Here is a 25,379-nt window from a genome sequence, read left to right as displayed (position 1 = left end):
CTCACTTCTAGAACATTCCCAGGAGCTGTTCACACTTTAAGAACCACTGGCTGAGAATGAGCTACTGAGTTTCTTTATCCGTAAAATGAAAGCAGAGGTCCTACATCAATTACTCCAGAACTGACTCCACTCATAGACAAGAGAGTGCTGTGTGCAAACTCTCACCGTCAAAATGTGAGCTGTTTCTACCGACTAAAGGCTCCCAGGATTCGGTTGGTATGTGGCTGCCGAGACACAAGCACTGAATCGATGGAACTGCTAGACTTGCTCAACACTGCTGAGCACACAGGAGAGCTGTACACAGTCCCAGCTGCCCCCAGCAGCGGCTGTTCTAATCTATGCTGTCGTTTGCATGGATTTGATTGTGCCCCATTGTACAGAAGGAGCTGTGGCTCCACGCTCTGAAGGGACTTCCCAGTGCCACTGGGAGTAGACGTGTGCCCACATACCTGAACACCTCCCAACATGTTCCCTGCCTCATCCAGGGGTGGGCTGTGTGTCAGCTTTGTGCTTTGTGACCCTGACATTCTGACCAAAGTTGTCGGATCAAAGGTTGACCCTTGCCCTAAGCTGCTCCAATTAGCATCGCCCTCTTGGGAATTTAGAACTGCAACTGAGAGACAGCCGGAGGTCTTGTGTGCAGACCAGAGGATACAGTGCACAGGAGGATGTGACAGAGCTTGTGAAAAGGAAGAGAGACGCCAGATGCACACTGGAGCAACAGATGCCAGGACCAGGGCCCTAGAGCAACATGCTCCTGTCTGCTGAGCTAGCTGGGTGCCACTGCACCCCTCTCCTTGGAGTTCATCATGTGTGTACTGTATAATATACCAAGGCCATGTAACCATGTTTATGTAGTTTTAATTTTAATATAAAGAAGTGGAGTGATATACAATATTTTAACTTTAAAAGTAAACATGATAAGGTAAAAATGATAGAAAGAATATTTAACAGAAAAGAGCCATTTTTTTGTTTTGTGATAAATGAAAAAATAAAAACCTTCAAGCAAACTTAACATAACTTAAGATTGCTGAGGTGAATCTGACCTTGGAAAGGGCTGATTTGGATTCAGTATCTCTTTCTCTCTCTGCAGATAGATAGATAGATAGACAGACAGATAGGCAGATAGGCAGACAGATAGATAACAAATTGCATTGTGACAAGATATATGCAAAGGAAGAGGAAACTCCTTCCAATTGGCCCTGTACAAGTACTGGATTCATTTTCATTGGCCCAAATAGGTCACATGCACATCTTTAAACCAATCATTGTGGACGAATAGTTAGGTATGTCTTTTATATCAAATCAATCAGTGCTCTCCCTTGGAGAAGAGGGTAGAATCTCTTGCTTCCACATCATCAGAAGACTAGAAGGGGAAAAAAGTAGTAGGAAGAGGGACCAACACATGACCACTGTGACCTATGGCCTCAATAAATGTTTCTTTTTTTTATTTTATCTTCCTTTTTAAAAAAGTAAGGTTTTTATTGTGAAAATACTGTACAGAGGGGTTACAGTTACATGAGCAAGGTAATTAGTACATTTCTTATCAAGCATTGTTGCCTCCTCCTTTGTTTTTCCTCTACCATTCCTTCCTTTCCATCTCCATAACTACACTCCTCCTCCCCTCCCTCCCCCCCCGCTCCCCCCCCCCCCCCCCCCCCCCCCCCGCCTAAATTGTAAAGTTTGTTTTTCGACATAGTGTCTTGTACATCTCATTGTTGCAATGGGTCACCTGTATCCCTATTTAAACAATTTGTTTTTTCCCTTCCCCTCTCCAAATTATACCAACATCAAATATAGTGAAATCTTTCTTTAATTAGTTTTCAACCTCTAACTTCAGACTCCTCACTAAATGGGTGCATGCGATCTTCACCTTTTCCTTTTACTCATTTATTCTGGATCATTTCTGGAAATCGTTTAAGTTACTCTTGTTTAAATAAAAAGGGAAGGGGAGTCAAATCCCACTCATCCAGTGTGATAGTTTGTAGTCAGACTCAAGACCCTTGGCTCTACAAAAATTTAACCAAAAATTCAGTTACTGGGAGCAATGGTAAACTACAAACAAGACCTGAAAGAATGGTGCTAAGGAAAATTGTGAGGGTCAGTAGAAAAAATATTTAAAATGAAAATTTTTTAAATTTCAAACTGCTTTGTGAATAGAATCCATTTAAATCAAGAGCTTGTGTCCTGGCCCATATTTAAGAAATTGAGAAATGTGCCCCCCCCAAAAAAAAACAACTGCTGCTTTACTAGATTCCTTTTGTTTACATATTATCATACTTAACAGTGAGGAAACTTCAAACTCCTGATGAATAGTAAGTACCATTTCAGAACCCTCTCAAATGATTAAGCCACAATTAATGCTGTATAATTTGAGGGAGGGGCATAATTACCTAGAAAGAAAATGGCAGTGACAAAAGCCAAGCATCCTCTTAGGAAACACTAAACCACCATTGGGTACAATGGCACAAGGCAGTGTCATGAATGAAAAATACAGACCTTACAGTAAAAAGTCGTGGAAGTTGGGCAACAGTGGTTCACACTTGTAATCCTAGCTACTCAGGAAGCTGAGATCTGAGGATGATGGTTCGGAGCCAGCCTGGGCAGGAAAATCAGTGAGACTCTTATCTTCAATAAACCACTTCAAAGAAAAAAAAACAGAAGTGAAGCTATGGCTCAAGTTGTAGAGCACTAGCCTTGAGCAAAATAGCTCAGGGACAATACTCAAGCCCTGAGTTCAAGCCCCAGGACCAGCATAAAGGGGAAAGAAGGGGGGGGGGGAATGGAGATTCTTCAGATGAAGATGGTTTTAGGGGCCAGTGCTCAATCATCTGCCTAGCAAGCAATAGTCCCTGAGACCAGTTTCTACTACTACAAAACATGGTTTTAGCCAAGCACCAGTGGCTCATGCCTGTAATCCTAGCTCTCAGTAGGCTAAGACCTGAGGATCAGAGTTTGAAGCTAGCCTAGGCAGAAAAGTCTGTAAGGCTATTTCCCATTAACCAGCAAAAATCCAGAAGATGAGATAGGACTCCAGTGGTAGTGTTCCTGCCTTGAGTAAAAAAGCCAAGTGAAAGCAAGGGGTCTTGAATTCAAGTCCCATTACCAGAACCAAAAACATACGTTTTAGGAATGCTTTATGCTTTATCAATTTATTTTTTCTTTAGGTTTTCACAATAAAAAAAACACATAGTTAAAAATCCACATCCAAGACTGTCATGGTAGCACACACTTATAATCGCAGTACTCAGGGATCTGAGACAAAAGGATCATGAACTCATTACCACCGGGAGCCACAGAGGGAGACTTTATCTCAGAAAGCAATGGAGAAGAAAATTGAGTTTTAAATTAAAAAATTAAATCCTTGTCTCAATACATGTACAAACTTCACTCCATAACTTCATAGCATAACTCCATAACTTTATTTGTACAATTCTGATGATAAAATAGACTGAGGTACAGTTCAAGTGTTGGAATCCTTGATAAACTAGTGTGAAGCCCTGTGTTCAGTCCTTAGTATCAGCCCCCAGAACAAAAATGCTATGACAAAAAAAAAAAATTCAGGAGTGATACTCACTAGGCACTATATTGGAAATGAACTATACAACTTGGGGGTGAGGGAGGTTGGGAGGAGAAAAACTGGGAGACAATGAGAGAGTAGAGATACTGTTCAAGGAAATGTACTCATTACCTGATTTATGTAACTGTAACCCCTTTGTACATCATCTTTACAATAAAATTTAATAATTGTTAAAAAGTTGCAATGGCATTTTTTCCTTACTTTGAATTCGTCACCTTACTTTAACAGCATGCTGATTTTGGGGTGGGGCTGGAGGGGAGGGACAGGACTGGGAGTTGAACTCAGGACCACACATTGGGTCAGCTGGTGCTCTACCACTTGAACTAAACCTCCAGCCAAAGTTTTTGCTGGTTCATTAGAGATAAAGTTTACTGAACTTTTTTTTTTTTTTACCTGAGTTGGATTCAAATGGCTCTCCTGCAGGTTTCAGCCTTCTGCATAAGTAGGATTACAGGTGGGAGCCCCAGGTACCTGGTAGTAACATGCTGAATTGGATAGAAATTCTTCACCAGTGAGACAGAAAGCCTGAAGGTTTAGCACATTCACTGGTGAAGAATTTACTCCTGATTTCACCCAGAGGGCCAGTGCCTTTTACAGACAGTTTTACAAATGTTACTATATTAAGTGTTATTATATAAAAATTATTTTGGAGATCGAACCACATTACTTCATTCCCAACACTCAAAGATCTATAAAACACAGCACATTAACTGATTTCAAACACATTATCATTTTCCTGATGGGCACCAATGCAAATGAGAGAAGGGATCAAATAAACAAATGCTTAGTGTTGTCCAATGAAGTGTAAACAAGATCCAAATAAATGAGTGGGTACACTGGCTTCCTGCTCAGGCATCAGTTCCTAGTTAGTCTTTAACTGTGTCTTCAGATGGGGATGATGCAGGGGGCAGAGAAGGGGATGAGGGGGGGAGGCTGGTGGTGTCATCAGCCACATTCCCTCACTGCTCTGGCTATTTCTAGAAAATGAATGCTACAAACATGTTTAAGGCATGACTCTCACAATCTTCCTTCTGGCTCCATTACATCACCATTACCAGAGATCTATAGGATAGATGCAGGGTTATTTCCAACCCTCCGTCCAGATGGTCGGTTACATGATAATTACAGTATGTTTGTACTTACTGGGTTTAATTACCAGATAATCAGGAAGAACATGCAAATTGCTAGGTTGTTGTAACACAGTACATTGAACCAAGTCAAACCTGTGTATTGCATATAAGTAAACAAGCTCTTCCATGGACGGGGCTGTGATGACAAGAAGGCCGGTGGTAGCTTACAAGCATGGTACCCACCAAGCCTGGATGCACATCTAGATTACAAGGAAATGGAATGGGACGTGGCCAGGCCAGCAGAGGGGACAATGGGGACTTGGCCACAGGAACGGCTGAGAATGTGCCAGCTCTGATATTCAGGTGACAAAGTGCATTCCAGAGTTACCAGCAAGCTTCTCCACAGGTCCAACCCAGCACCTGCCCAGGAGCTAGCAAACACACCTCTCACTGCAACGGTTCATGGCTCCAGGCAGAAGCCAGCTCATGGTGCATGCACCTGGCCACCAGGGCTGCAGTGACTATTTCCCCCTTTCATATAGCACAGAGAGCTACCCAAACCAGTACCACCCTACCCACTCCACAGGATCCCCCCCACTCGCCACGTGACCTCTGTACATTCTTCCTCCATCACTCCTTCCGGGTCTCTACTTGAAATTCTGTGTTGTTCTAAAGCAGCCAACTTCAGGCCTGCTCTGGGAGTGACACAAGACCTTTCAAGCAGTAGTCCATTCCCCCGGCTGTAGTGATCGGCTTAAAGTTACACATAAACCACAAGCCACTGCTGCTAATCTTAGAACAAAACATTTTCTGGACCTGCCAGAAGCGAGGACTTCCCTCACTCCTGCGTATGAATGAGGTCTGCAGCCTCCAGGCACTCCTGGGAGCCATCTTGCAATCCTAAGGAAGAAGTTGGGTCCCAGTGGCATCGCTCAGATGCAGGATTCAGCCTCACCTGAAACCATCATCTACATGTTCCAGGCACTGCAAACAAATGGCCTGTGGTTCTTCCACAGAGAACTGGGGTTTCTGGTACAAATACCTTTCAAGCTGACAGCTGTCTCTGCTTGGCTTACCACGAAGTCCTTTATTGTTTTGGTGCTATTGTGGTGGTGATGGTGGTGGTACATTTCTTATTTTGTTGGTGATTGTGTTCGTTTTGTTATTTGGGTTTCATGTGTGCTTTTGACACAGGGCCTCCCTACATAGTTCCACATGGCATTGAAACCTCAGTGCTGGAATTGTAGGCATACACTACCACACTTACCCTTATAAGGTTTCTATCTGGAATCTCCTGCCTTGCTCCCTTCCGTTCTCATCTGTCATTTCTAACACTGCTCTTCCTGATGCATGAGAAGGCACCACAGTGTCCTCTATGGAAGAAGCAGCCTGTTCTTGGGGAAGAAGTGGAAAAAGTGTTTTTCACCTATAGATATGGCAAGGACTTTCCAACGTCCTACTCTTACTCCTTGGAGAAGTGCGGAAGGACCTTGAGGCCAGGTTGGTCTCAAGGTTTGGGGCTGGCTTGGAAAGCACACAAGCACACTGTCAAGAGAACGTAGTGCTTTCAACCCCAGAGAAAAGGAAGGGCACTGACAGAGAGATGGAGAGGGGGAGGGGGGAGGGGAGGAGCAAGGGTGTGGGCAGGTCTTGGGCCTGTGAGTAAAGAACTTGTGCCAGGAGTCCTGTTACTGTCTGTCTCCATCAAGATATCTCCATGGCCATCCAGCTAGACAGTGCTATTGTCCAGAGCATCGAACTCCTGTAGCCCTTTCCCTCCAGCACAGAGAAAAGCTGTCTCGGGAGAAGACAGGCATAAAACTAAGCACATTCTACATACATGGAGAATCCAAGCACTTCTGGCTCACATCTGTACTCCTAGCTACTCAGGAGGCTAAGATGTGAGGATCACAGTTTGAAGCCCACTGGGCAGGAAAGTCCATTAAGATCCATATCTCCAATCAACCATCAAAAAGCCAGAAATGGAACTGTGTCTCAAGTGATAGAGCGATAGCCTTGAACAAAAAAATCTCAGGGACAGCACCCAGGCCCTGCATGCAAGTCCCAGGACCAACACCAAAAATAAAAATAAAAAAGAGAAATACACAAGGAGAATTTTCCAGATGTGGGAAGGTAAAGCAGAGCCCACTGAATTCTGCAGGAGAGGTCGGGCATGGTTACAGCAGGGATCTTGTCTCCAGTGGGCAAAGAGCCTCTGTCAGGGGATGGGGACTGCACAGGTTTCTAGGAACAGGAAGGAGTCTGGTGACACAGGTTGGGGGATGTGAAGGGGCTGCTGGACAGGAAGTGTAGCTGAGGAGCCAAACAGGAAGGGGCACCGAGGGGGCATCCAAGACCTTGGCACCAGCAAGGGGTTTGGGCTTCATCTCTGTCTCGGTTTTACCCGATGACTGACATGATCAGGTTTGTCATTTAGGGGGTCACTGCACCTATTATGTTCCAAGCTAATTCTCCTGTAACCCCAGGAGCCCTGGCTGAGAGCATGGGATTCAGGAACTTGTACTCCACCAGCCTCCTTGCCTCTCCTCCCTTCTTTCTTCTATCCTCTCCTCTCCATAACTGTTTAATGTCCATGATGTCCTTGGAATGCTTTCAATTGATCTTTTCAACTCTTGTTTTTCCTCAAAGCAGGAAGCCCTGTCCGCAGCATGTGGTTAGCTTGCAACACCCTGCATTTTGTAGACTCTGGTCACCAGGCACCAAACACTCACCTCGCTCTGGCCTGCACTGTGTTGCCTATGTGGATGCATGGCTCACTCTCCTCTGTTTCTGGTGCTCAAGTGGGACATGAACCCAGGGTACCATCACAGTCCACAAAACAAAGTGTCTGGTGTCATTTGGCCAAAATTATGTATGCATTTGGCCTCTATGGACCAGGTATAGGGCAAAGAAAGACAGGAAGTAGATTTTTATTGCCATGAGCTAGCTTAAGGAAATAAGTTTGGAGTTTGATTGATACAGACCTCTCCTTTCCCTGGATATCAAACTAAAGAGCTACTTGGCCCCTGTGGCCCTTCCACTCTACAACAGATAGAAGAGTCCTTGGGAGGAGGCAGGGATGAAACTAATGACCTTCTTTCTGTGCACATGGAGAATCCAGGAGCCTGTGACACAGACCTGAAATCCTAGCTACTCAGGAGGCTGAGATCTGAAGATCATGGCTGGAAGCTTGCCCAGGCAAGAAAATCCTTGAGCCTCCAATTGACCATCAGAAAGCCAGAAATGGAGCCTGTTTATATGACTAGTCAGAATAATCAGAGATTGGGACTGCTAAGAACAAAAATCACAGTGACAGAGATAGGTGGTCACTACTCTGCACTTACATTTCTATCACCTTGTGAGAGAGATAATTAGGTTTCCATCCTCCAATTCAGAGACGTGAATTCAGGCGAGCTGACCCCAGTGTCCATAACATCCTTGCCACAGGGAAGGTCCATCCCTATGAACCATTAGAAAGTCAATTCCATTAGCTTCTGTGACACCAGCCTGCAATAGAGAGCTGTCTTCTTGTTGCTGGAACCACGGTGCCAAGCCAAGAGAAGCCCAATCACCTGGCCCAAGTTCTCATTAAGCCATGCATGTGTTTAGGGATCTAATGATTATTTTCTGTCCTTGTTCCTGCCTGTTTGGTTTGGGTTTTGCACAATTAATTAAGAATCTAAATTAATGAGAAGGCAAACATGTGTCCAGCTGGTCTTCCCAGATGTTCTGGAAACAAACTCTCCAATGTGCACAGTGTGACAATGTGAACATGACCAGGGATTCCACTCTGAGTTGCTTTAGAGCCCCAATTCTCCTGAGATGGAGAAACACAGGCCTGGCTGGGTATCTGTGTACCCAGGTCAGAATGGGTATCTCCACATGTTTGTGATACAGTTCTTCCTGGCTCTGCCACAAGGCAGCCATAGTTACACTTCCTTGCCTGAATCCTGGAATAGGAAGGACAGGAGGAAGGAAGGGGCTGTCCCTGGTGCACAGCAGATGGGGGATGTGGGTCTCTACTTTCAGTCTATGCATACAGGTCACAGGTACCACTCATCATTCAATACTGCTGTCTTCCTCTTCATCCTACCTCTGGGGGTCCCTTTGTCTTCATTATGAGAGAACACTGATCAGGTCTGCTTTTGTCATAGTTGGGCTGGTGACTGAATCAATGGGGGTCTAGCAAGGTCAAGCAGTATGTCTGTATAATTGAAACAAATACTATCAAGAACCCCTTTGAACTCCATCATGGGAAATAAGAAAGAATGTTCCCATACTGACAGGGCAGTGCCTCAAAGCTGATGCAAAAATGAATGCATGCTAGGCTTCCTCTTTGGAGGTGCCAGGCACTGCCTCTGTGTAGATGCTGGGTGCTGGGGTTCTGTGCTGAACAAGGTAAGCACGAGCTCCAGTCTCAAGGGGTTGATGGTCCAGGTGGTCTAGCTTCACTCATAATGCTAACAGAGTCATGTTCCCCTGTGAGTCTGCACATACAATGGAATACCATTCAGCCTTGAAAAGGAATGAACTGACTTTACTAATACCGGCGACTCTTGAAATCACGGTGCACCCTGTGTGATTAAATCAGGCACAGCAGGGCATATGCTAGATGGTGCTACGTCTCTACGGTCCCTGGAGAAGTCAACATGAAAGGTAGGACTGGGAGCTAGGATACCACACTTGGAGACCAAGAGGGCTCAGCACTGGAAAACTGTGTGGAAAGCAAAGTAGGTAAAAATATTTCAAAACTTTCTCTCATTTTAAATGAAGAATTTTTTGCTTTTTGTTGTTGTTGATGTTGTTGTGCCAGTACTGGGGCTTGAACTTGGAGTGGGGGAGCTCTCCCTTAGTTTTTTGTTCAGGGCTGGAGCTCTATCACTTGAGCCACTGCTTTACTTCTGGCTTTTTGGTAGTTCATTGGAGATACAAAGCCTCCTGAATTTTCTTTCCCTAGGCTAAACTAAAATCATGATCCTCAAATCTCAGCCTTCTGAGTAGCTAGGATTATAGACTCTAGTCACCAGCACCCAGCAAAGTGTTTTTCTTAATTGCTGCAAATCTTTGAATGTTCTCCATAAAAGGCTACTTTAGTAATTTGTGATTGTTTCTTAGCAGCTTCATGATGGACCAAGGGCTTGGAGCTTTCTTGTCCACTATTTTGACCTTCACAGGAGAGGTCTCATGAAATACTTTTCCAAAGAGAGAGAGGAGAGAGAGAGAGAATCAAAAACAGAAGCAATGAAAGAGAGAAACAAAGAAACAGGAAGAAAGATAAAGGAGGGAGAAGGAAGGAAGGAAGGAAGGAAGGGAGGGAGGGAGGGAGGGAGGGAGGGAGGGAGGGAGGGGAAGGAAGGGAGGGAGGGAGTGAGGGGAAGGAAGGGACGGAGGGAGGGAGGAAGGGAGGGAAGGAAGGAAGGAAGGGGCATATGTATCTGAATCCGTCACTACAGTCAGATAATGGACATATTCCTCATATTGCAAAGTTTCCTCTTTTCGCTACTCTCTTCCACCCCTGCCATCCCCAAACAACCCCTGATCTGATTTTTCTCACAATTTGCTTCTGTCTTCTAGAATGTATATAAATGAATTCATAGAACATGTATCCTTTGTCTTCCTCACTCAGCAGAATAACTTTGAGATCCATGTATAACGTATAAACATTCCAATGCTGAGTGTCGCTCCATTGAATGGACAAGCCACAGGTATTTAGTCAGTTCTTCTGAGCATGAATCTTCTGATTGTGTCTAGTTTGGGGTCATCTCAAAATGTGTCTAGTTTGGGGTCATCTCAAATAAGATTGCAGAGAACAATAAGATAAAAAAAATTTATAAGGCCATTTTTCACTTGAGGTAAGTGGCCAAAAGTTGATAGGCAAGGACATATAAATGCTACATGTTTAACTTCTTCAGAAATTACCTTATGGAAATGTAACCTCTTTGTACAACTACTTAACAGTACAACTTTTCAAAATTACTAAACTCTGTTCTAAAGAATTTATACTGGATGCCGGGCACCAGTGGCTCATGCCTGTAATCCTAGCTACTCAGGAGGCTGAGATCTGAGGATCATGTTTCAAAGCCAGCACCCCCCACCTCCAACCCTCCCACCCCCACAGGAAAGTCTGTGAGACTCTTACCTCCAATTAACCACCAGAAAACTAAAAGTAGTGCTGTGGCTCAAGTGCTGAAAAGCTCAAGGATAGCACCCAGGCCCAGAGTTCAAGCCCCATGACCGACCAAAACAAAAAGAACTTACACTGTTTTATATTTCTATCAAGAGAGAGTAACACTTTGTTATTCCTCTACATTCTTACCAGCACTTCATGTTAGGTTTTGTTTCTTCATTTTAAATCGACCTCAGGGCCTTTTGCTTAGCTAGCAGGCACTCTACCACGGTAGCCACTCTTCCATCCCCTTTTTTTTGCATTATTTTCAGGGGAGAATGTTACTTCATGCCAAGGCTGGCCTGAGCTGTGATCCTTCCTGCTTCTGCTTCCCCTAGTCACGGGGGTGGCAGGCTCCCACCACTGGCCCCAGACATGGGCTTCTCACATAGCTGCAATTCTAGGTGTACACCACAGCATGCAGGCCCTGGTTGAAATGGAGTCTCACAAAGTTTTATGCCTGGCTGACCTTGAACTAGGAACTGCCAATCTCTTAAGTGGCTAGAATTACAGACTTGAGCCACGGCACCCAGCTGTCAGATCTTTTTAATTCTTACTATTCTAATAGGTGTGTAAGGACATGGTTTAATTTGCATTTCCCACATGACTAATGATACTGAACATCTTTTCCTGTGTTTAATTTACCTTCCATGTATCTTCTTTGGGTAAATGGCTCTTCAAATCTTTAGCTCATTTTTTTTACTGACGTGCTTGTTTTGGTTTGAGTTTTTTAATTGAAGGGTGTAAATTGTGTGTGTGGTGGGGGAATGTATCAGGTATAACATTTTTGTTCCTACTAGTGTGGCTTGTTTTTTCACTCTACGTCTTTTTTTTAAAGCAGAAGTTTTCAATTTTGATGCAATTCAGCTTGTTATGTTGTGATTTGTGTTTTTTGGTATTAAATCTAAGACATAGTTTGACAGACCTAAGTTCAAGGTTTTTGGGGGTTTTTTTTGTCAGTCATGGGGCTTAAACTCAGGGCTCGGGCACTGTCCCTGAGCTCTTTTGCTCAAGGCTAGTGTTCTACCACTTTGAGTCACAGTGCCACTTCTGGTTTACTGGTGGTTAATTGGAGATAAGAGTCTCATGGACTTTCCTGCCCAGGCTGGCTTTGAACCACAATTCTCATATCTCTGTTTCCTAAGTAGCTAAGATTACAGGCATAAGCCATCAGCACCCAACTGAGTTGAACTTTTTATATGTTGTGTGTTTTGTTGAAAACAACTGTCCTTTCTCCACTGAATTTTTACACCTATGTTAGAAATCAGCTGGTAGTATATATGCAGGTTTACTTCCAGGCTGTATTATGCTCCGGTCATCTGCCTGCCTACCTTCCCATCAACCCCATTCTCTTTTCTCTCCCATGGCTTTGTTAGAAGTCTAGACACCAAGAAGTATTAGTGCTACATTTTATTCTTTTACAGAGTTATTTCAACCTTTCTCAGCCATTTGCATTTCCATATGAATTTCATAATCAGCTTGTCCATTTCTAAAAAGCTGTACCCACAGATTGCACTGAATCTACATCTACAAATCTATAATCTATATACCTATTTTCCATCTCTGACTAGAGGTAAATATTGAGACTTCCAGTGCATGAATGAGATGAGACTCTCCATGTCTTCACATCTTCTTTAATTCCTTTCGGAAGGGATTGCAACTGTCACAGAACAGGTTTTGTCTTTTGTTTTAAAATCAGATTTAATGATTAAGTATTTAACCAGAAGAATGCCCTAAGCTACTTTTTCTTTTGCTGATGTTTTGTTTTGTGTTTAAAAAGGGTCTTGCTATGTAGCTGGTTTTAAATTTGTGATCCTCCTACCTTAGTCTCCTGAATGCTTGGATTACAGGCATATATAACCATACCCAGTCTCTATTTACAAATTTCTAAGATAAAAGAGGTCTGAAGAATGCTACATAGATGGGGATTTAAACCAGGCTGGTGAGAGTGAAAATGCACAAATGGTTTGACATTTAATTAGATTAAAACATAGGGAATTGTCCTGTTTCTATAAGGCAAAGAAGTAATCATATCGGCTACTTGTATGAGTCAAGCTAATGTTAGGAAGAGGACTGGCTGGTTAGGTGCAACAAGCTAATGAAAGGAAAGCATTAAGGATGAATCCTAGGATCTTTGCTCTGACAACTGAGTAGAAATGATGCTAGTCCTCTGATGGCAAGACCACAGCAGAAAGGAAGCCGGGAAGCTCCTTCTTTCTTTCCACTTCCTTTGTCTCCCTCATCTTCAGCTTTCCAGGAGACACAATTCTCACAAGCTACATGTTTACTTTTCAACACGCCTTTTTTCCCACCTGCCCCCTTGTCTGACATTTTAATGACTTCTTGCTGGCTTCTCTTTGTATGGGCAGGGCACACAGAAAGAACATATTTTCTGCGTAGCGTCTGAGGTTCGTGCATACTCCCTTAATGTTCCTGCCATAGCAACATGCCCTTAACTTTTTATTTCTTTGAGCCCGACCCTCATCTGGAAAGGTTCTGAGGCACATTTTCAAGCAATTTGGTACCGATCGTCACGAAGCTTCTGGGTTTATGGAGGGAAGGCTAGGAACGCATGCTTGACTTTATACTCAAATTACTGTCCTAAATGACTCCATGGGGGGTTTCTTTTAGGGGTCACTGAGAGCCAGAGTGGAATGTTTTTCCTTCTTCAACTTTATCCCAAGCCTTGGGGCTCAAGAACCATAAATGCAGGTAAAGTGTTTAATAGCTAGATTCTACCTCTCTCTCTACCCCCAATAATACCCCTGAAACTTCACAGAGCAGGCTAGAGACTGGCTTTGTGCGGCCCTACTGCTATAAAGGTTCAGTGATCTGAATGGCTGAGCAACCCAGCAGAGTCTTCTAAAGCACGCGGCTCTTCCTGTCTGCAGCTCAGCCAGTGACAATTCTCAAACCAGGCAGAGCAATCCAATCTGAAAAAGGATTGCTCCCAGGTAGCGAGCAGCCCATCACTGCAGGTATGCTAGCAGGGTGTAGACAATGAACTGTTTGACAAGGTGCCTGCCAGTGGCTTCAGTTATCTTCAATCAAACAAAGCTTGAACCTATTAAGTGGAGTTTTCTAGAAATAAAGTATTCATTAATTCTAGGTTGCATGCTTTTCTGGGTAACAATGAAATCTTGTTCCCGTCCACTCCATCCTGCTTGGGACCAGAATCATCCCATGTCCAATGTGTCCATGCTATAGAGTTTACCCACATATTATTCATGTGACATCTTCCTCCTCTGTCTCCCCTTTGGAGACATCTTTGCCTATTTCCAAGTCACCCTTAATAAAGCCTAAAGCTATGCCTCAATGTTACATCACATACCATGGGACACTAGATAGGCACTGAATGATCCCAGCATGTATTGCATGATCCCAATACACACTGCCTCATTCCAGTATGCACTGCCTCATCCCAGGATGCATTCCTCATCCCAGGATGCATTGCATTATACAGTATGGTAAGATAGTGTGAGAGATGGAAGAAACATATTCACATGTTTGCCTGTTTTGTTTTGTTTTTTTCTCTAGTACTGTGGTTTCAACTCAGGGCCTTGAGTTTTCTTGGCTTGCTCACTCGGATAGTTTTCTACCACTTGAATCACACCTCCAGCTTGCTTTGTTTGTGCTGGATATTTTGGATACCGAGTCTTGTAGACTTTTCCATCCAGGCTGGCTTCAAACCCTGACCCTGTGGACCTCAACCTCCTGAGTAGTTACGATTTGCAGGTGTGAGCCACCAGTGCCCAGCTTGCACATCTTTTATTATAATTATTGGTATAACTCCTCCAACAGAAGTCACTGTAAGGGGCTGGGAAGGTGGCTCAGTGGTAGAGTGCTTGCCTTGCATGCCTGAGGCCCTGGGTTCGATTCCTCAGCACCACATAAGCAAAAAGAAAAAAAGCCGGAAGTGGCGCTGTGGCTCAAGTGGTAGAGCACTAGCCTTGAGATGAAGAGCTCAGGGACAGCGCCCAGGCCCAGAGTTCAGGTCCCACGACCGGACCCAAAAAAAAAGAAGTCACTGTAAATCTCTTAGCATGACTAATTTATGCGTTAAACCTCATTCCAGGTATATGTACATAGGAAAAACATGGTTTGTATGATGTTGGGTATATGCACAGTTTCTAGCACCCACTGGGAATCTTGGGAAGTGCCCATAGAGGGCCCAACTGGATAAACCAGGGCTTCTGAGACTAACCTCTTCATCATTTTAACACGTGCATACTAAGTACCTGCCATGAGAGTAGGCGCTGGACTGAGACAGGGTGAGAGCTTTCAGTCTAGTTAGTGCAATGGTAACAGGTAAGTAAACCACACGCAGGTGATGGCTGCAGCCATGGCTCACGGATGTGGGGTCAGGGCCTTTGTTGCTATTCTACACGGAATATCTCAAGACACATCCTGACCCTATGAAATCAAATTTCACTTTACAAATGGCAAGACGCAGAATCCAAAGGCTGTAGGCACTGTCCAAGCTTACATGGCGCACCAGCCAAGGCTGGAGGAGCAGTCTGGGGACCACAGAGTTGGTCATGCTCCGTTGAAGTTTCCCACCATACCAAGTGTTCCTGCCCTCCTCTTGGCAAATACCAAACCTCAGAGGCTTTGCCCACCTTGGGCAATCAGTTTGTTACCTCAAAAACAAATCGTCACACGTTTTGCTTAAAACCTGAGACTTCATCTGTCCCAGATGTACAACTGCCCCTTAGAAGCAAAGAGTAGGAAAGAAAAGATGGGGACATTGGCAAAAGTCCTACTGTGTGCTTGGCTCTGCAAGAGGAAAGGGCTGGGCCACTGAAGCATGGAGCACAAAAGACATCAAAGCGATAAAAGACACGTTGTAGTCACGAAATGCTCTGTCAAATGGCAACTCCTTTGTACAACTACTTAAAGATAATTTTCTTTAAGAAAAGATCAGCTACCTATCCTTCACACACAAGACTGAATCACAGAGATGACAGAGAGATGAGCAGCCTATAGACCTCAGAAAAGCCAGGAAAAGACTAACACATAACACTCCAACGTGTTTCCATAACTTGGATCTTCCTGTGTGTCTTTGGACAAGACTCTTTGCCTCTCTGAGTCCCCATTTCTTCACCTGCAGCAGCATTTTCCAATAGAACTTCCAGCGGTGATGGGAATGTTCCATGTCTGCCGTGTCTAGTCCACAGCTCTCAGAAGCTTTGGAGATCATGAAATACGATGAGCTTGACCAAAGTCTACATTTTTAATTTTCTAATTTTTATTCTCGTCTATTTAAGTGTGCCTTTAGCAACCACCATATTGGGCAGTGTCGATCTAAATGTCAGTATTCACCTGTTGGAAGGAATAGATTGAGAGAATCGCAGGGGCTGCCTTGAAATAATGCAGACATGGAATGCTTGGGCTCTAGGTACAGGGAACACAGGCAAGCACTTCAGTCTAGTGACAAATCCCTTAGCCTTTCGGTTTCCTCATATTTGTTCTTGCCTCTGTTTCCTCGCAGGCAACATAGGGATTTGGACTAGGGTGGAGATTAGTTCTTCAAAAGAGCCTTTCAGTTCCCAGAGACTTCAGTTCCAGGCTAACTTGCTTTCCAATGTGACAATCTGACAGGGACACGAGGGACTCCTTGTGTAGCACCACCATTCTCGGGGCCTAGTGTTGCAAAAGTCAGGGCTCAGAAGCATAAAGGCATCCATGGCCAAACAGATGGCAGCAATGGACAGGGTGGACACTGTGATAAGCCTGAGCATCCACCTCTCTGTGTATGTGTGTGTGTGTGTGTGTGTGTGTGTGTGTGTGTGTGTGTGTGTGCTCTATGTCAGTCCTAGGGCTTGAACTCAGGACCTCTTCCTCTCATTTGGCTATTTCACTCAAGGCTGCGGAAGCCACACCTGCACTTTCAGGTTTTTGCTGGCTCATTGGAAATAAGAATTTCACAGGCTTATCTGGCTTTGAACTGAGAGTCTCAGATCTCAGCTTCCTGGTAGCAAGGATTATACGTAGTGCCTAGCTACAGAAACCTAATTTTTTTTTTCCTTTTAAAGTAAAATAAGGTAGCTTTAAAAATGCAAAAATCAAAAACTGTGATCCAGTAATGACTTGTAGGTTGAACTCTGCCCCAGCCCTGTCAACACTAGGGGCTGATGAGTCCAGGACAGGTCTCCAGAGGTCATTTTTAGAAGAAATCCAGATATCAGAGCAATTTGTTAAATCTAACTCTTTTTGTTAAAAATCAATACACCCACCTTTGGTCCAAACCAGTGACATGCATCCTGGACTGAAAACCCCGAGCCAACAAGACTCCCACTGACTTCCAGGAACTGGCATTGGAAGTTGACATTCAGAATGCTGAGTTGCCCATTTCATCAACTTTCCAGGTAGCTAAATTCAAAACATCCAGGTGATGTGGAATTCCTGAGTAGTAAAGCAAGCAAGAAATCCCCATTGCTAAGCCATAGGATCACTTCCCTAGAATTATTATCAGAAATACTAATAATTATTATTATTATCAGAAAGCCAAAATCAAGGTGTTTTTCTGTTCCTACAGAGCCATCCAGAAAGTGATAGAAGTGGGCTCCTTCTTATCCCTCCTATAACAGCCTTTAGATGCTCTTCCTGGCACTGATTACAATCTCTGATTTATAAATATTCTCATTTTCTTGTGCATTCTCTGTATCCTCCACCCCCCAAAAGGAAACTCCAGGAGAATAACAGCCATTGCTTGTCTTACATAAAGCTCCTTCTTCTATGCCTACATCACTTGAGGTCCAAATACATACTAGCTAAATATTAGTGTAATGAGCCAGGAGCTGGTGGCTCCACCTGTAATCCTAGCTACTTGGGAGATTGAGCATGGTTTGGCTTCCAACCCAGGCAGGAAAGTCTGTGAGACTCTTATCTCCAATTAACTGCCAGAAAACCAGAAGCACAGCTGTAACTCAAAGTATATAGTGCTAGCCTTGAGGGGAAAAAAAACACTCAGGGATAGTGCCCAGACCCTGCAAGCCCCACAATCTACAACAGATTAATTAATGAATGATCATCAAGATGATTTTTTAGTGTCTACAGACTCAGGGAGTGCATTACTTTATTATTCCTGTACATGATTCCCTGTACATTTGTTCCTGATAGCTCTTCCCAAAAGAGTCTGAATCCATGTGATTTTATCTTCTGGGTCACACAAGCTGAGCCTCCTCCAACCCACAGCTTATATGGTACCTACCATATCTCTTTGAGCTTTTCTTTTCTTTCTTTAATTTAAATCCAGGTGAAATAACACTCTTTCCTTCATGATGAAGTACTCAAAGGAGAGAGTGAAGACTGAGGGGAGAGAAAGGGGAAAAGAGGGCGAGGGAGAGTCAGCAACTGGAGAACCTCAAGATGGTGCACAGCTGACAACCTCGTGGGTACTCTGACTGCAGTTTGTGTTTTAAGCCAGATGGTCTAGGGGTTTTCGTTTTTGTTTTTTTAATCTACCTTTCTCTGTCACGTTTGGATACACACATGGAAGAATAAGCTAGTATCCTCAGTAGTGACTGCATTTCCATATGAACGTGACAGAAAGATTCATTAGTTATTTGCTGAGAAAATGCATTGGGCCCCACCAACCTTGAGATGCTGGGAACACTGACCACTGTGTGTGTGTGTGTGTGTGTGTGTGTATGCGTGCGTGTGTGTGTGTGTGTGCGTGTCTGTGTCTGTGTGTCTGTGTTTGACTGTACAGAAGATGGGCTTTTCTTTTAAACATGTGGCTCTGAAAATGCCTTCCAAAGGGTCCAGATGTCTCTGGACCAGCGCAAGGGAGCAATAGGCCCAGAAATGGTCTTACTGTCCTTGAATAACCTACATCCCTTTTTGATGCCCTGAAGATAATCAGCCTTATGAAGAACAGACCTGTGTTTCTCTTGCCTCTGAAGTTCTCTGGTTAACTCACTAAGCCTGTTAGTAATCTGGCAGTCTGGATGGATTATACATCCAGCGAATGTCCTCCTGATGTCTGGCCTCAAGCTACATGTCACGTGCTATTCACCAAGACTTCACTGGGAAGGTCCAGAACCCTGGGAGGAGCAACATTCAAAGCACCAGAAAGCCAGAGAAGAAGGAGTGGATAGGGAAGCGCATATGATCAGCTTGCACTTAGACATGACATATGATTAAAGCAAGAGCACGGATAGCCAGAGACTGTGTATGCTTATACATTAGGCAAGCTTAATTTTCCCCTAGAATTATTTCTTGAATAAGAGAGAATTGGATTTTATTTAAAGCTGTGTGAGGTCTATTATAAGTGGTTTCTTAAATGCTTTATTTTGAACAAACTGTACTATTTCAAGAAAATAAGTTAGCCTGGCATAACTTCAGCCAGCTGGTTTGGGATGCTAGGAGAGGTCACCTGACACAATCAATAAAGAAAGAGGAGGAAGACATCTAAAACAGATTTAGTCATTCTTCCTGGGGGGATGAATTTACAAGAGTAAGTTTTGAATGTTGTTGTACACAAGCCTTTAAATGATTGCCTCAGAAAATATTATAGTAAGTTCTTAGCACTGATGATCTTTAGCAGTACTTCAGTACTTCTACTTTAGGATTCGATTTCAAAAGATGTACCTAGGAAAAAATATGTTGTAATAATAAAATGGTTAAATTCACAAATACGACCTAAGAGCTATAAATATATATGCACGCAATTCACAGTCCCTAGCCCCTAAATTTAGGAGGCAATAAGGGACAAATTAAGAAAAATAATAATTATTAAAGACTTAAATTCTCTACTCTGTAAAATGGATAAGTAACCAGACAGAAAATCAGCAAGGAAATAGAAGACCTAAAGAGCACTGTGAGCCGGGCACCGGTGGCTCACACCCAGCTGCTACTCAAGAGGCTGAGATCTGAGGACCATGGTTCAAAGCCAGCCCCAGCAGGAAAGGCTGTGAGACTCTTATCTCCAATAAACCATTCAGAAAACCAGAACTGGCGCTATGGCTCAAGTGGTAGAGCACTAGCCCTGAGCTGAAGAGCTGAGGGACAGCGCCCAGGCCCAGAGTTCAATCCCCATGACTGACAAAAAAAAAAAAAAGAGTACTGTGAGTATATAAGGAACACACTACCCTAAAACAAAAGTCTGCATGCTTCTCAAGGACACAAGGACCATTCTTGAAGCTATAACAATGCATTCGAGAAGAGTGAAATTATACAAAGTTTATTCTCTGACTCCAATAAAATGACATTAGAAATAAGTAGCAAAAATTAATTTGGAACAGTCCTAAGGGCATGGAAATTAAACAACATTGCCTCAACAAGAACAGCGCAAGGGAAATTCAAAAATTTTTGAGGCAAATGAAAAGCAATGTACATGTACTACTCAGACCCATAGGATACAACTAAAGCAATGCTTATAGGGAAAAGTATAGTTGCAAAATATCTTTCCAAAAAACCCTAAAATTAACAAGTAAGTGAAACTCAAAGCAAGCATAAAGAAGAGGATAAAAAAGACTGGAGTGAAAATAAATGAAATGCAGCATGGGGAGACAGTAGAGAAATCAATGAAGCCAATAGTTGGTTCTTTAGAAAGACCAACAAAATTTACAAACCTTTAGCTGGACTGACCTGAAAAAAGAGAGAAATGACTCAAACTACTAATGGCAGGAATATAACAATAGAAATTGCTATTCATCTTAAAGGGAAAGTACAATATTCATAGTTTTTCGCTGATATTAACACAATGACTCTAAGATTTTCATAGAAAGGGAGAAGAATTAAAATGGCCAAATAATTCAGAAAAGAAAGAACAGTTACAAGACTGATATTCCTTTTGTCTGAGACAGCACAGGATCCAGACTTCCCATGCAGCTATCTTTGATTCCCTCCAAGAAGCTTTGCATAACTCGCCTCCATGGTCCTACAGGAACCATACTGTCAACAAGACATTGATTATACCAAGCAGCATGGTTTGCATCATGAAGATACAGATGACATCTTGTACCACTGGGACACAGAAGATGTCCCATGTGGAATGGTTTATAGATAGTATTTTGGATATATGCATGCATGCATACATGAGGTGGGAGGGAGGGTTGGTGAGTGAGTGGGTGGATGGATGGATGGATGGATAGAAAGATGAATAGATGATGGATGATGGATGGATGATTGATGTATGGATAGATGGATAGATGGGTGAATGGGAAGATAGATGGATAGATGGATAATGGATGGATGGAGGGAGGATGGATGCATGGATGGATAGATGTGCAAATGGAATGATAGATGAATGATGGATACATGGATAGATGATGGATGCATGGATGAATAGATGAGTGGATGAATGGATGAGTGGATGAATGGATAGATGGATGGATGTGTAGATGGATGGATAGACGGGTGGGTAGATGGATGGATAGATGTGTAGCCAGATGGATGGATGTTGAATGGATAATGACTGTAGGATCCTTAACAAGTGGATAAAGCACTATGGTTTCTTAGATGATTATAACAGAAGAAAACTAAATTGATGATCAGAAGATCCTCCCTCCATTTTCTCAGGTATTTCTATATGATTTTTGCCAATCCATTTACTGTTGTCTTGTCCTGAATGCCATCAAGAAAATGTGAGTTTTAATAAATAATATCTAAATGTCATCCAGGTGCAAGTTCTATTATCTCAAGACTGGATGGCTTACTTTGACCATTTTAAGGGTCAATTTCGTTTAACTGTTCATTAATCTTCCAAACATATGATATGTCTGAACACAATGGTCTGTATCTCCCAAAATCGTTGTACCACTTTGCCTCAGTATCCTTTGAACTGTGTTGGAAAAAACCTGCATGGCACTCCATGATGAGTTTGGCTGTAGTCAAATTGTCCGTACTATAATTCTGTGTTCTTTACCTTATATACGGTGCATTCACATGCATATCTGTGGGAGGGTGGGGAAAGGGTACAGAATCCTAGGAAAAGGGTAAAAAGTGCAGCAGTAGAGTGCACAGGGCATTAATGAAAGTGAACTGTACAGCTCATGGGTGAAGATGGGAGAGAGGAATGGGAGTGAATGAGGAAACAGAAGACACTGTATGAAAGGAAATCTACTCATTACCTAACGCATGTAAATGTAACCTCTGTATATCACCTCTATAATAACGACAAAATAAATCCTTAATACAGCAAAAAAGAAAAAAGAAAATCTAGCCATGCCTCCCACTTGCTACTAATGGAGAAGGACATAGTCAATGGAAATAGATGAGGTGGCTTGGGTTGGATAGATAGTTGTGTAGGCAAAAATGGTCTCTTCTAGTCTTTAAACTCAAGAGTATTCCTACAAAGCCTAGGAATTATTTTTGAATGCACCATAGCAAAGAAAATAGTTACTCCATCCTTTTTATAGCTCTCAGTTTCTAAGATATTCTACCTCAAAACTGGATTGTTTGTTGGAGGAAAATGGCTTGGAGCTGGGTGTCAATGGCTCATATCTGTAATCCTAACCATTTGGGAAGCTGAGACTGGGGAGATCCCAATTCAAAGCCAGTCCCAGCTGAAAAGTTTACAAGACTCAATCCAAAGCTGAGTGCAGTGGCACATACTGTCATCTCTATTTGAGATTACACAACTTCTTGAGACACTAAGATTGAGAGGTCGAGGTTCCAAGCCAACTCTATAAGCAAAACTTATGAGACTCCATTTCCTCTATTTGAATCTCCAAAATTGAATTGAATCACAAAGGCCCTAATTTTTCCATAAAAAACCCATAAACAAACAAAAAAATCCATCAAATCCATATTAGGAAAATATTTTACAATAAGAGTTGGCCATTGTTCCATTATTTTCCTGGAATCTACTACTCTGGAAATATTCACATCAAAATCATCTTTATCTTGAATTACTTGTGGGAACTCAGTGTTGGAGTTTGAACTCAGGACCTGACAATTGTCTGGAAGGCATTTCATCACTTGAGCCATGGCCCCCAGCCTTCTTGTTTTAGTTATTTTTTCAGAAAAGATCTCTCATTTTTGCCAACGGACATCTTGAACAGTGATCCTCCAGATCATCACCCCAACCATGATCCTACTGTTATGGCTTGAATATCAAATTTCCTCAAGTGCTGAATACTTAGTTCCCAGCTGGTGACATTATGTTGGGAACTCGTAGAAAGTTTAGGAGGCGACTGTGGAAATATATGCTTTTTTTCCAGTCTTGGGGCCTGAACTCTGGACCTGGGTGCTATCCCTCAGCTCTTCAACTGAAGGCCAGTTGAGCCACAGCACCACTTCCGGCTTTTTCTGCCTATATGGTGCTGAGGAATGGAACCCAGGGCCTCATGCATGCAAGGCAAGCGCTCTACCACTGAGCCACTCTCTTCTTCCTGGGGGTCTTGAGGAGAGCAGCTTTGCTCCACCACAACTTCCTGATGCTGCGATGATGTCTCACAAGCCCAGAGCGAAGGAGCAACGAACCAAGGACAGAACCCTCTAAAATATTTTCTTTTCTTTTAAAATTGTTTCTCTTAGGTACTTTCCCCCATGACAAAACATCTGGCTTACAAACATGGAGGACTCCACCAGGTGCTGGTTTGCTGGCAGTGGAATTCATCTACTGCCCATTCTGTGGGCACAGCTAACTCTGAGACACAGCAGATACTGAAACAAAGTGCTGAGCCCTGGTTAGCAGGAGGAAGCCCAGCCATGGGTAAGAGAGGCAAAAGGAAGAGGCCCAACAGTGAATCTGTGCTACCAATCTGACTACAGGGTTAATTCTACCTCAGATGGCAGCACTCAGAGTAGAACAGCTATACTCCAGATTTTAAGACCTTGGCCTTTTGCAGAGATCTATCCATGGCTCCCTGGCCTAGCCTGCCTTGTTCAATTACTCCACTTTGAGAAATAACCTAGGAATGTATGGATGTGTGCTGAGCCAATCATCCTATTTGTGCTTCTCACAAAGAGTTGGGATGACAGGAATGTACCACTATGCCCAGATATTGGTTGAGATGGGGTCACTGTCGCAGAAGAGGTGGATGTGAGCACGTACTATCACCAAACTGTATTTGGCTGATCTCCCACGGTGATTCAACAGCAGTACTTGAACCCAGGGCCTTGTGCTTACCAGGCAGGTCCTCTACCCTTTTTCCTTCAGTTATTTTTCACATGGAATTTCACATCTATACCTAGGCCAGGATATAGTATGATCCTCCTATTTGTGCTTCTTATAAATGGTAGGATGGTAGAGGTGTGTACTAGAGCAAGAGGAGTTGGGTTGTGCAAGACTTTGTATTGCTTGGACAGCTAGTCTAGCTTGGTAGAAATGGAAGAGGAGTAAGGAAGAGAAAAGGAAAAACAGACAGGATTTCCCAGCAAGAGTATAGAGATATGCTGACCCCTTGGTCAGCCTCAGCTTCTCCATGCCACTTACAGCATGAGCATCTTTCTTTAGAGATTTTATATTTTTTTACACCCCAACCCTAAACTACTTCCACTTAGGCTGCTATGGCCTGATCCCCAAAAGTTAGTGTGCTGGAATTTTGGTCCTAGTGCGAGATGAGAACTAATAAAGCCTCAAAATATTGGGACTTTGGGGGCTGAAGTATGTCTTTACAAGAAATTAATTTTGGCTGGGAAGGTGGCTCAGTGGTAGAGCACTTGCCTTGCATGCTCGAGGCCCTGGGTTCGATTCCTCAGCACCACATAAGAAAAAAGCCGGAAGTGGCACTGTGGCTCAAGTGGTAGAGTGCTAGCCTCGAGCTGAAGAGCTGAGGGACAGTGCCCAGGCCCAGAGTTCAGGCCCCACGACCGGACCCAAAAAAAAATTAATATTTTTTCTTTTGAGCGTACATTCTTTCACTCATGGAACCTCCAGGCATCTCTCTGGCTTCCTGTCATGTCATGTGATCTCTCATGCAGACTCTCCTGCTATTTTTTTTATATATAATCCAATGTGAGATCTTTATCATGGCTATGCAAACAGCAATGCTATACTTTTGAACTTCCTGAACTGTGAGCTAAATAAACCTCTTTGCTTTATAAAGTACTCTGTCTCAGGTACTTCATTGTAGCAGCAAAACACCAACACAAGTACTCCATTGACAAGAGTGAGCTCTCCTCCAGCACTAAGGGAAATTATAACAGGGCTGGGAAATTATAACGGTTAGATTGGAAAGGAAATCTCCAGAGAAAGATCTGCCTCTGTGGGGGCTTTGTCTGGCCTAGGGTGTGGGGACAGGTGGGCATACTAGGAGCCAAGAACCCATAGGGAGTTTGCAGATGAGTATTACCCAACACCCCCTCCCTGTCCCTGTTTACTAGAAACAACTTTTACATTTTTATGTTAGTATCTACTTGTGGTGGAGCCCAAAGAAAAATACTGTACATGCCTTTTCTTCCTAAGGATTCTAGGGATTTCACCCCAGAACCAGCTTACACCAAGCACACGCTCTACCACTCATCTGTACCCTCATCTTGTTCTATAGTTTCAACGTCTTTTATCTTTACTTCTCTGCTAAGCATCTAAAGGGGTGCTTAGTAGTTTGTTTTTGGTTTTGTTTTGCCAGTCCTAGGGCTTGAACTCAGGGCCTGGGCACTGTCCGTGAGC

This window comes from Dipodomys spectabilis, unplaced genomic scaffold, assembly GCF_019054845.1.
Source record: "Dipodomys spectabilis isolate Male_0828 unplaced genomic scaffold, ASM1905484v1 ptg000165l, whole genome shotgun sequence".
NCBI lineage: Eukaryota > Metazoa > Chordata > Mammalia > Rodentia > Heteromyidae > Dipodomys > Dipodomys spectabilis.
This window is presented reverse-complemented; position numbering follows the sequence as displayed.